Raw genomic sequence first — 10,343 nt, forward strand, 5'->3', positions numbered from 1 at the left:
AGTTCCAGCATACAGGTCTTAATGCTGATACTGCTTGTTTTACCACTGAAACCAATAAATACAATAAAAATCCAAGTAGTCTTTGCTCTGACTTGCAAACTGTAACATGCATTAGATCAGCAGTGTTTCATAAAAGCCTGGGCACAGATAAAAAGGCGTTCTGATTCAGGGGCAAATACAATACAACAAATACAAATACAACAAATCCCAGAAGCTTCATATATTGTAGTAGGGGAAGAAGTATTTTTTCTGCTCACTATTTTCTTTGGAAGCAAAGATTCTGGATCAGGCCACTAGCATATATTTGGCATGGAATACAGCAAACTTAGATAATGGTTTAAACTATTAGTTTGGATTCAGCTGTGAATAGATTTGGAACATAAAATCAGAAGACAAAAAAGCTAGAAGACATAGAAAACCTCGAGATGTCACCTGTCCTTCTCTATGCACAAGATAGAAACAGGCTACGCATAGCCTTATGTTATTCCTGACAAATCACCTTTGGCATGAAGTTTCAGCTAATAGCACTATAACCGTTTAGCTGACTAAGGAACCTGAATAAGCTGCTTGTTTTTATTAATATGTGTGGCAGAATGCAAACTCCCCTCTCACTCCTCCCTTCCTTTGATTTGGAAGGCATAGACACATCTCCCTCTCTCTCTGCTGCTTGAGGCTAACAGATTCTTCTTAATGACCCAGAGCCCCATGGCCAGGGTCATTAAGAGAGAGAAGGGAGTGCCAAGGTGCCAGGGAGCCGCTGGGCGCCCACGGCCAGTGTGGGGGATGTTTGGAAGCTTCAGGGGCACCCTACAGCCAGTGTGGGAGTGCAGAGAAGCTTCTGGAATGCCTACAGTCAGATCTGATCAGGCTATAAAAAACCAGGATTCTCGTCGAGGCTCTGTCCCTTGCGCGCGATCTCTTGGAGTTACGAGCTGAGCCGCTCCCCTCAGGAGCCTCCCCCAGCCTGGGACGGAGACTCCGCTTGCCTTGCCGCCACGTGTATGAGTAAAATTAACCCTCGCAGGATTGCGAGTGTATCTACTTTCCGTGCACATTTGCACGTGTATTTCTACTTTCCGTGCACATTTGCACACGTCGTTTCTGTGCTCAATAAGAGCATGTCTATAAATTATTTCCTCGTATAATCACAAGTGTATTTTCCTCTCGTGCTTCCACATAAGCACATGTAATATTCTGTGCACATTTGCACGTGTATCTCTCCTCGCAGGATTGCGAGTGTACACTTTCCACACTCAATACGAGAACGTATATCCCTTTAAAATAATCCCACACCGTGTTCAGCCAAGTGTGTACTCTTCCCGGACTCAAGGACGGCTCCAGTATTGTTTTTGGTGAAGCCACGTGCATGCACACTGTGGACCTCCTGTTATATTAGTTGCTGCCCCTTAATAATTTTCCTCAACTGATATTCAAACCTGTATTCAAGTCACTTTTGGAGAGCTAAAACCATATTTCTCACCAGTTTAATAAAAGTTGTTTTGGACCCTGTTGTCCCTTAAACTAACCTCAGGGTGCCTCCGTGAAAATATGAAAAAAGGATTTTTTTTTTAAAGGCACTTTTCGCATAGTCTGTAGAACTTATTTGTTTTTTCAATTTTAAAATTTTGGCAAGAAAATTCAGTTTTCACACCTTTTTTTAATTGGTTCTGAGGAGGACAGTAAGATGAGCTGTTAACACCTTCACACTAACCTGCTTCAATATATCAAGCAAATTTGTTTTTTACTCACTTTTTGCAATAAACAGTGGTGACTCAGAAGATCAGTAGGAAAACTAACAGTAAGACAAGAGCAGAGATTATTCCAGTTTTAGGTAGATAATAAACCATTTGTGTTCCCAAGTTGCTAAAATACAATTATAAATATGATTAGTATTTTATATAAACCAGCAGGAACTTTTTATGACAAACTAAGCTGAAAATTAATAGTTATGTAGAGACATTATTCCATGACAGCTCATGCTCAGTATTCAGACCTCATAGCCATTTCCTCATTTCTAAAATTCCTTTCTTATGCTGAACTATCTTCTTTGAAAGTTGTGACTGGGATGACCAAAGCTGACTGAACTCAGCACAGTAGTATGCAAAAAACAGTGATGCCTTTCCTTTCCCATCTCCTTCCCTCTCCTGGTGAGAAAGCAGTCAAACAGCATGCATAAGTGACTAGATATATGGTTAATAAAAGCACACAGACTACTTAAGTGAATGTTCCTGACATTGGTAAAGGTCGTCCCATAAGTGATACCTAACAATCGTGCAATAATTTCATAGGCAACAAGATATGTTTCAGAGTACTAGAAAGATCATCTCAGTCGCCAAGAAGTTTGCTATTCAGTACTGCACAGTTGTATCAGGTCTTTTCTGCTCTAATTGAAAAGGAAATCTGTTCAGTTTTTAACATATATATTTCCACAAATATTTCTCCCATTCTCATTGCACATACTTCTGTGATGAATGTTAGGAATCCCACCCTATTTGTTTTAGCCTAAACAAAGATTATTGATTTGATAATTACAGCTAGGGCAGGAAAAGTTGCATTTATAGTAGCTTTGATTAAAATGCATAGACATCTTCAGTATGGAGTCACAGCTCCACATGAAACTAAGGAGCAACATGTAATAACTAAAGTGTAGAGACAGGCAAGATGATGGCTTCAAGGTATGAGTCAATATACTATTATGGTGCTCAGGCTTGTGGAGCAGTAATGTAATAGTCTCATTTTTTAGGTGAAAAAAATGAAGGAAAGAGGCAAATTGATATACTCAAAGTCACACAGGAAGTCCACCACACAAGTCCTTAGTACGGTTGAAATAAATAACTTACGCTTTTTCTATGGATAAACAACATTTAATCCAATTCCTTGTATTCCTTAAACACATGTTCATTAGAGCATAAGCAAAACAGCGCTGGGTGCGCGGGGGATTCACTCCACCCAACACGCACACCTTTAAACAATAAGAAGTGTGCTTAAATACAGTAAGGTATTACATATTCATAATGAACCCAGGAACACCTATACATATTCATAACCTTTCCCCGCTTCTGATTAAAATGAGTCTCAGATAACCATTCCCATAGACCCTCCCCTGTTGCGCCTGCCCAGTGCCACTTGGTGAATTTGAGGAGGGGTCTTTGGGGGTCTTTGGATGAAGGCTCCTTCAGCTTCATCACAGTGAACTTTTTACCTTTGGCTCATTATGTTGAATTGACTGGCACCCAAGCTGCCAAGTTGAATGAAACCAGACTGGCGCCCCCTTTTGCTGTAAATCTTCGTTATCTTGTCTCCTCAAGTTTACAGCTAGGTGCAGTAAAACTTCTTATCTTGGCATTCAATGGGGTTCTGTTCTTCTTAACATAAAGCTCTAAACTAAGCATTTATTGTGTGGCTAAGCCTTAAAGTGTTAGTTCATTAGTAGGCACCCATTATATGTTTAGTTAACCCTTAAAATGTTAGTTCCCTCTCTCAATATCACTTCATAAGCAAGTTTCATAACTTTTTACACAGAACTTAACCACCTTTTTCCAGGTTCAGAGCCCGTGCCTCATTTGGTTATATCTGTAAACATTAAACATCTTAGCACGAATCACAACTGCATTTTTCACACAGTTGTCATGCATTTCAAACACTTATGAATTTTTCTCTTATAAAATCTGAACCTAGTTAGTAGTAGCATTAAAAAAAAAAAAAGGTGTGTTAAACCACAGAACTTCATGTCAGCTTTTTGCAGCCCACTTCAGTGCCCTGCTTCCTGCTTCTCAGTTGTATCTCTGCACTAGCGCTCTGCAAGCTTGACACCAATAGCACAAAAAGCAAGCAAACACAAATAGTATGGAATAAACATTTCAGCACATACTGTATTTGTGGCTAGCAGTATCACATACTACAGGACAAATCTTAACCAGATGATCTTGCAAACTTCTAGCAGTCTCGTATGACCCTAGGTGTCAGCAATGTCTGGATGACGCAAGCACTGGGTGTGACTGACCAATTACCTACTGAGGAAGAAATATTTTCTGTATGTTCTTCATTTTCTTAACATGTAGGAGTAAAATAAAAAAAGGAAGTACAAACAAGTGATGATGACCTGTGATGGAAAAGGAGTAATGCCTCTTGTGTTACTTACTACAAGAGATAATGGTAATATCTTATGGCCACAAACTTGTTTCTTGTATTTCACATTAAAAATAGCCATTCATTGGTGAACATGGACTGAAAAAACTGTGTTTAGGTTAATCCCTCTTTAATGTTCTGCACACAGTACAGAGGATGACAGTATGCGAAGATGAAACCACAGCTGCCCCACAGAGCTTTCCTTCTGGGTAGACAAGGAAGTTACATATCCAGTTCATAGACAAAGGAGACCAATCAGTATCACTAAGTATCTCAGCTAAGTAGCTGCTGAGCCATCTCCAGATGGCTTTTCTCTCCTGGATCAAAAAGGTTCATAGCTTCTTATCTGGCTATCCTGAATACCAGTTGAGACTTGTTCAGATACACCTCTTTAGTATTAACGTGCTAATTGGAAAGGATAACAGAAAATACTGATTACAGAAGAGTCTTATCCTTGAATTCCAAATCTATTTTACTAGAGAGAAAAAAGAAAGACAATTCTTTCAGAACTTTACGCTGTTGAATGTATGTGGCACAATAGAGAAGTCTGCATAGACAGGTGTCTTTTGTATTATAACTGCTTACAAAATCACTCCACTTGTGTTGGAGCGAATAAGGACTCGGCAAAACAAGTCGATTCAATGTGAATCACACTAAAGCCATTTATTACAGAAACAAGTCTCCTTATATACGCAACTATATTCTAATCACACGTCCACGCTCCAAGCATGGATTCGCTAAATGAGTATCGTGGGCTGTCCATGCACTGGAGTCTCACTGATGATACGTCCGATGATTCACGCCACGCCAGGACCCCGGTGATTGTGAAACGCCCCTCTTTCTCACAGCAGATTCTGTTCCCAGCTTCCCGAAGCAGCCTTGAGATTCCTCTGAGCCAGACTAATTCATCAACAAAGTCTTGATCTACCAAAACCCCCTCCACACACTTGCAGTATGTTTTCAACTGCTGTGAACCTAAAATGACAGGATGGCATATAACTATGTCCAACTTCAGGAAAAATTATAATGTCTTTTTTTTTTTTTTTAAGTGTTTAGCTACTAGCCACAAAAAATCATTATCTGTGCCAGTGAGTACTCACAGAATTAGGGAGAAAACATCCTGTAAGGAACAAAGAAATTAAGATTTTAGCTAATCTTTTAAAAATCATATATTTAATTATCATCACAAATGGCTGAATCTGGATAGAGTTCCAGACTCCAGCAGCATCCTCACTCTGAAGTCTAAGGACTCCAGACCTCATTTTTCTTCACCTGAAGTTTCCCCTTTAGTTTTATCAAGTTAAGATAATAATCTCTGAGTTAATGAGTTTGAGAGCTGAGATTATCTGCTGTCAGTCAACTTCGGATGAGAAAAATAAATCAATTTTTTTTAGAACCACCAACAACTGAGAGCTCTTTTACCTTTTCTCATTTGAAGTGAGCAAAGCCTTCCTGAGGCATTTGTTTCCTTTAACTATACAAAACCTTTTGTAATTACTGTCTTTAACACAACTTTTGAGACCTTGCAGAAACATGTCACAGGCTTGTCATATGTCTCTAGTTTTTGTGTTCTCATCAAAGATGATGTGCTGACGGGAGGCTATTAAGTGTATTTTCAGCATCAGTACAATTTCTATCTAGTATTAGTCAATGTGTTCCCCTCTCCACCATCTTTTTAGACCTGGCATTTTCTTTGCAAGATTATGAAATTTCTTTAGGTGAAGATTTTCAGCCTTCATTGCCCAGACTTCAGTTTTGAGGAGGAAGCACTGATGGGCCAGACAGTTATTTGTTCTAACAAGAGATTTCCACTGCACTGTATAGGTCTTCATGTAACTCGACACATGCCTTGCTGGACTGGCACATATGCTGTGCTAACTAGACATCACTGAAATAGTTTTGCCCACAAATGAAAGGTGGAAAATCAGAGGAAATGCATTCATGTCCAGAGAAAGGTGCTTTGTTGAAAAGAGACCCAGAGACATGGACTGATACTTTGCATTTATGCTGGATGAATTCATGAAGGAAGAAGGAAGCCAATTACATGCCTACCCTGATTCTCCTCAACCTCTACTACAGCCTTATTTTGTGTCTGGTTTTGTACGGCACAGAAGTGCTGCTGTCTCCTCCCATCTCAGAAGGACTGTATGATAACCCTCAATGACTGGACAGGTAGTCCCCTGCTCTTCATCTGGGTGCTGTTGTTAGGTGTTGTTACAGAAAGATCATACTGAGTGCTGTTGAAAGACATTTAAAGGTCAATTTAAAGGCACAGTCAACATGGGTTCACAAAGTCCTGTCTAACTAATTTGATACCCTTCTACAATAAGGTCACCCACCTCATGGATAAAGGGAACAAATGCCAAATTCTGCATCAAGGGTGGAGTAACACCAGGCACAAGTATAAAATGGGAAAGGGGTGGCTGGAAAGCAGCTCTGAAGAAAAGGGCCTGGAGTTGCTGGCCTGCAGCAGCTCCATAGGAGTCAGCAGTGTGTGCCCTGGCAGCCAGGAGGGCAAACTGCATCTTGGGGTGCATCAAACCCAGTGTAACCAGACAGTCAAAAGAGGTGATGATCCCGCTCTGTTCAGCATTGGTTCGACCTTACCTTGAGTACTGTCTGCAGTTCTGAGCCCCGCAGTTTAAGAATGATGTGAAGCTGCTTGGATGAATCCAGAAGAGCTGGTGAAAGGGCTGTGATGTATCTCGGACCCCTAAAGGTACATGTAAAAACAACCACCAACCAGTTTTTCAGATCTAGAGGCAGCACATAGCAACACAAAATGTTTCTATTTTCCTTTGTCTAAGGGAGCTTTCTATCCCATTTCCTGCTAAAGTAAGAAAAAGGTTATTATATCATTCTAAAAATGGCTAGGCCTTCAAGATAGAGTGAGCATTTAATTTTCAGTTCACTGTACATCTCGCTTCTTTCAAATGACATCTCCCCTTCTTTCCCAATCATCTATGAAAATAATGCATGTATTTTAAGTCTGCTTCCTTCCTTCAAAAACGTGATAAAAATATGAAATCTAATCAAAGGAAAAAGCACGGTAAGTAAAAATCAGAAATGGGTTCAGATGTGGAATCCAGCAACGTGACCAGTCTCCATATTAATTGAATTTTTAGAAGGGTAAATATGGTGAAGAAGACATCAGAAATTAATCCAAAGTCTCTTGAACACATTCTATAACTATGTAACATTTAGCTCTCTGTTTCTGCAAGTGGTGCCCAACAAAAGCTACACTACTTTACATACACATTGCTTTTTGTCTTGCAGGTTTTGAGATCAAAAAGATCTGCAGAAGTCACATTTGGAAATTTCTGTTACTGAAAAGTAACAATCACAATATTTAGTGGGATAGAATGGTTTTATCTTCACCGTTGTTTAAAAACATTAAATGCATCATGCCAGCTTCTACTGACACAACAGAAAGAATAGTGCAGCCTTTCCCAACATTCAAATATATTTTCTTTTCTCTCTCCCTTTTTTCTTCACAGGAATTCCATGCTGTTTTTCCTTGCAAAAATACATTCACTTTTAGATAAGAAGGAACACTCCTGCATTTTTATTTCTACCTCCTTTCACCCAAGTTCCCTCCTCTTTAAAAAATCTTGGCATCTTCTTAACAACAGCTTCTAAAGAAAAAAAAAAAATAATAAAATTCTTCTTTCCTCTTTCTCTCAACATAAACCGAGTTTTCCCTGTTACTGGTTACAGTGCAGCTATTCTCCCAGCTCCTAGACTCAATATTTCAAAACATGTTTGGAACTGGGCAAGGTGATAAGATTTGCAGCACCCATGCAGAGTCACACCAACAGATTAAAAACACTGGAAAAGTTTGGTAGAAAATCCAATCTAGAGTGTGGCTTAGCTGTAATGTTAAGACAAAGAAAATGCAGTGACTGAACCAGTAGCACATGCAGAAAAAAAAAATAGCAACTTTCTATCACCTCTTAGTTTATTCAAGCCACAGTTCTTGCAACAAGACAGGGTTAATAGCTTGTGACTTCATGAGAGTCTTCACTGTCTCTGCCACAGGGTGCAGTGGGAGCTGATGCCTGGCCTGTCACTCCTTTCCCCTTAGTGTTTCTCCATATCTCACTGAAAATATGAATTATGTGTTATGAAACAGTTCTAAATGTTAAAGAGAAATAATTGGAAATCCTTGACACTTCACTTCCTTTGGAATTAATGAAAATTCAACAAAATGCACTTCATAATACAGAGTGAGGGATGAAAAGGGGAACAATTGTTTTTTTCTGAATCATACTGTTCAGCTTCTTCAATTGTTTCATACCTTTTTTCTCCAATAAGCAGGCATAACTATCCTAGCATTGTTAGAACTAAAAATTATGAAAAGGATTTCTTTCAAGAGTGAAAGCAGCGTGAAAACCAAACACTTTTTTGGAGAAGAAATAGTTTGTGTAGGTAGGCCTGGCAATTCATAAAGTTATTGTAGCTTTTGTAACTCATATGCTTTTGATTTGATATGAGAATCACAGCACTTGGAGTAAACAGAAAATATTCCTATTGCTCTACAATTTGGATATACTTAATTATATTAATACAGTCAACATTTTGAAATTTGAATATTTAAAACTGTCAGAGGTGAGAGGATTTTTTGTCCTAGTACCTGTATTTTTTTGCAAATTTAGACAAAACAGTCTTTATGGAACTGTGAGGCTGCGATGACACCGTAAAAAGGCTATTTCTATGTATTTTGAGTACATGAATGTTTTATTAACTGTTTCAGCAAATATTCAACAACATAAATTATGGGGCCAGTCTAATTAAATTTGTGATATTCTTGTTCTGCTTTCACACTAATTATAATAAGAAAGTCGTTTGATGTGACCCTCAGGACATACATTAATAAATTTTGTTAAGAGCTGTTCTATCCTATGAACTACAATTCTCCCATTCATAAACCTCACCACTTCAATAAGGTATTCTTATCCAGTGATATACTCTCTTTGGGGAAAAACTGTGTGACAGTCAGGCTGTGGTATGAAAGGAGACTTCCAGACAAATTTGACACTTCCAGACAAATTCAAGTCTTCCACTACATATAAACCTTAAATAATTTTGACTGAAATCGTCCTGCTCTGAGTTATCATTTTTAGTAATAGAATTCACTGTTTTCAAATTAAGAAAAAAAATCTTCAATAGAAAGATTGTCAATGTTTCTCAAATTGAGAGCATTCAATAACCGTTTGGTTTCTAAAGTCAACTTTGTAATGTCTATGGTTCAAAAGCTAGGACTAGCACTGTCATCCTTTGAAGACTTCAATATTGAAAAAGATAATGATCAGGCTGCATTTCTTACACTCTAAAAGGACTGACCTTTCAAGCTCTTCAATGAGATTATTTTTTTATTAGATGTCTTTAAGTCAAAAAAATGTCACCATTATGTATTTTTAATGTGTTTAACTCAATCTCTGTCAACAACTAGAGGCAGAGGCAGAAAATCAAAATTGCATATATAAAAAAATGTTTAAAAATGAAGTTATAGCCAGATTCATGAGATGGAATGATTGCAGTAGCACTCTGGGTGGGACAGAATAAGCTGTAGGAGTGAGCTAGATTTAGATCCTCCTTGATATAAAATTTTAATCAAAAATCTAGGGCAAAAAATGCTGGTAAACTGTTGCTTTGGATGCTGGTAGTGCCAGAGTTATCAAAATCGTAGGTACCAGAGAAATCTTCAGTACAGAGTGGCCTCACTCACTTCTTAAGCTAGGTACAAGGAATACTAGGTTTTCATGTTGGCAAGTATACTACACTAAAACTAGGAATAAGTGATTCCATTCATGTTGACTGTAAAGGGAATTCATTTTGGAAGTCTGTGACGTTCAAGACTACTGCAGTCTCTACGAAATGGTGAATGAAAAAGCCTAGCCTACTATTTTTTATCAGTGGAACAAAGTACAGAAAAATAACATTCCTTCTGCCTTTGCAGACCAGAAATATGATTAAAACATCAAAATGTTGGGGGGAAAAAAATAAATTAAAAAAAAAATAAAAAAAGGAACTGTATCTAATGAGTTTACCTAAAAAAAAATAATGAAGAACTTGAAGACCTGTGTAGACTGTAATGAAGGAGACAGAAAATTAATGACAGACAAGGACAGAAGAGAGATAAATTCACTCAACTAAACAGAAGGTACAACACAGTTAAGCTAATTAACTCTTTGGACAGCTTGCCAAAGACAGCT

Source organism: Streptopelia decaocto (genome assembly GCF_964273445.1).
Source record: "Streptopelia decaocto genome assembly, chromosome: 2".
NCBI lineage: Eukaryota > Metazoa > Chordata > Aves > Columbiformes > Columbidae > Streptopelia > Streptopelia decaocto.